Genomic DNA, 2,500 nt, shown 5'->3' with positions numbered 1-2,500 from the left:
TGTCAGCTGATGCCCAGGAGCAGCTACCTATCCTGGGTTAAAGGGAGGAGTGTGAGACCCAGGCTGGTGCTTCCCAGGGAGGGCCGGAGTGTGCGCGTAGGCCGGGCCAGCGTGTCTGTAGGCTGGGTAGAGGGGAGGAGTGTGCAGCCTGGCTCTGTGGAGGCTGTGTGTGTGTGTCTGATCATGCCCAGGAGCAGCTGCGTTTCCTGGGTTAAGGGGTGGAGTGTGAGACCCGGGCTGGTGCTTCCCAGGGAGGGCCAGAGTGTGTGCGTAGGCCGGGCCAGCGTGTCTGTAGGCTGGGTAGAGGGGAGGAGTGTGCAGCCTGGCTCTGTGGAGGCTGTGTGCGTGTGTGTCTGATCATGCCCAGGAGCAGCTGCGTTTCCTGGGTTAAGGGGTGGAGTGTGAGACCCGGGCTGGTGCTTCCCAGGGAGGGCCAGAGTGTGTGCGTAGGCCGGGCCAGCGTGTCTGTAGGCTGGGTAGAGGGGAGGAGTGTGCAGCCTGGCTCTGTGGAGGCTGTGTGTGTGTGTCTGATCATGCCCAGGAGCAGCTGCGTTTCCTGGGTTAAGGGGTGGAGTGTGAGACCCGGGCTGGTGCTTCCCAGGGAGGGCCAGAGTGTGTGCGTAGGCCGGGCCAGCGTGTCTGTAGGCTGGGTAGAGGGGAGGAGTGTGCAGCCTGGCTCTGTGGAGGCTGTGTGCGTGTGTCTGATCATGCCCAGGAGCAGCTGCATTGCCTGGGTTCGAGAGAGAGAGAGAGAGAGAGAGAGAGAGAGAGAGAGAGAGAGAGAGAGAGAGAGATGTTTTTATTTTATTTCCACCCCCCAACTCTCCCGGGATTACGCACGGAGCTCGTTGGAGTGGAGAGCAGTCCTCGCCGGCTACTTCCCCGCGCGAGATCGCGCGCCGAGTACGGAGCTACGTGGAGCGGGAGCCCAGCCGAATCGATGACCGTGGAGGGGAGACCCAGGCGGTTGAGTTTGGCCGGTGAAAGAGTTCGGAGCACGGAGCTACGTGCGTGCGGCGGTGATTTCGGCGCGTTCGGAGCGCCGTGGAGAGCAGTGCTCGCCGGCTACTTTCCCGCGCCGAGTACGGAGCTACGTGGAGCGGGAGCCCAGCCGAATCGATGACCGTGGAGAGGAGACCCAGGCGGGTGAGTTTGGCCGGTGAAAGAGTTCGGAGCACGGAGCTACGTGCGTGCGGCGGTGATTTCGGCGCGTTCGGAGCGCCGTGGAGAGCAGTGCTCGCCGGCTACTTTTCCGCGCGAGATCGCGCGCCGAGTACGGAGCTACGTGGAGCGGGACCCCAGCCGAATCGATGACCGTGGAGGGGAGAACCAGGCGGGTGAGTTTGGCCGGTGAAAGCGGTCGGAGCACGGAGCTACGTGCGTGCGGCGGTGATTTCGGCGCGTTCGGAGCGCCGTGGAGAGCAGTGCTCGCCGGCTACTTTCCCGCGCCGAGTACGGAGCTACGTGGAGCGGGAGCCCAGCCGAATCGATGACCGTGGAGGGGAGAACCAGGCGGGTGAGTTTGGCCGGTGAAAGCGGTCGGAGCACGGAGCTACGTGCGTGCGGCGGTGATTTCGGCGCGTTCGGAGCGCCGCGGAGAGCAGTGCTCGCCGGCTACTTTCCCGCGCCGAGTACGGAGCTACGTGGAGCGGGACCCCAGCCGAATCGATGACCGTGGAGGGGAGAACCAGGCGGGTGAGTTTGGCCGGTGAAAGCGGTCGGAGCACGGAGCTACGTGCGTGCGGCGGTGATTTCGGCGCGTTCGGAGCGCCGCGGAGAGCAGTGCTCGCCGGCTACTTTCCCGCGCCGAGTACGGAGCTACGTGGAGCGGGACCCCAGCCGAATCGATGACCGTGGAGGGGAGAACCAGGCGGGTGAGTTTGGCCGGTGAAAGCGGTCGGAGCACGGAGCTACGTGCGTGCGGCGGTGATTTCGGCGCGTTCGGAGCGCCGCGGAGAGCAGTGCTCGCCGGGTACCTTTCCGCCCGAGATCGCGCATCGAGTACGGAGCTATGCTCGAAGCGAGCTACATTACCCTGGGCACGAAGCGAGTTACATTACCCTGGGCACGAAGCGGCGGTTGAAAAAAACGACAGAGTCCTTTTTCCCCCCCATGAAGTGGGGGACGTTCCTCCACTTTCCCCGCATTATGGGCGCCAAGTGCTAAAAAACGACAGAGTCCTTCCCCCCCCCCCCCCCCCCCCATGAAGTGGGGGACGTTCCTCCACTTTCCCCGCATTATGGGCGCCAGGTGCTAAAAAACGACAGAGTCCTTTTTCCCCCCCATGAAGTGGGGGACGTTCCTCCACTTTCCCCGCATTATGGGCGCCAGGTGCTAAAAAACGACAGAGTCCTTTTTCCCCCCCATGAAGTGGGGGACGTTCCTCCACTTTCCCCGCATTATGGGCGCCAGGTGCTAAAAAACGACAGAGTCCTTTTTCCCCCCCATGAAGTGGGGGACGTTCCTCCACTTTCCCCGCATTATGGGCGCCAGGTGCTAA

The sequence above is a fragment of the Embiotoca jacksoni genome, unplaced genomic scaffold, assembly GCF_022577435.1.
Source record: "Embiotoca jacksoni isolate LCO1_2020_lvr unplaced genomic scaffold, fEmbJac1.0.p SCAF_128, whole genome shotgun sequence".
Taxonomy (NCBI): Eukaryota; Metazoa; Chordata; class Actinopteri; family Embiotocidae; genus Embiotoca; species Embiotoca jacksoni.
Note: the sequence above shows the minus strand (reverse complement) of the source record.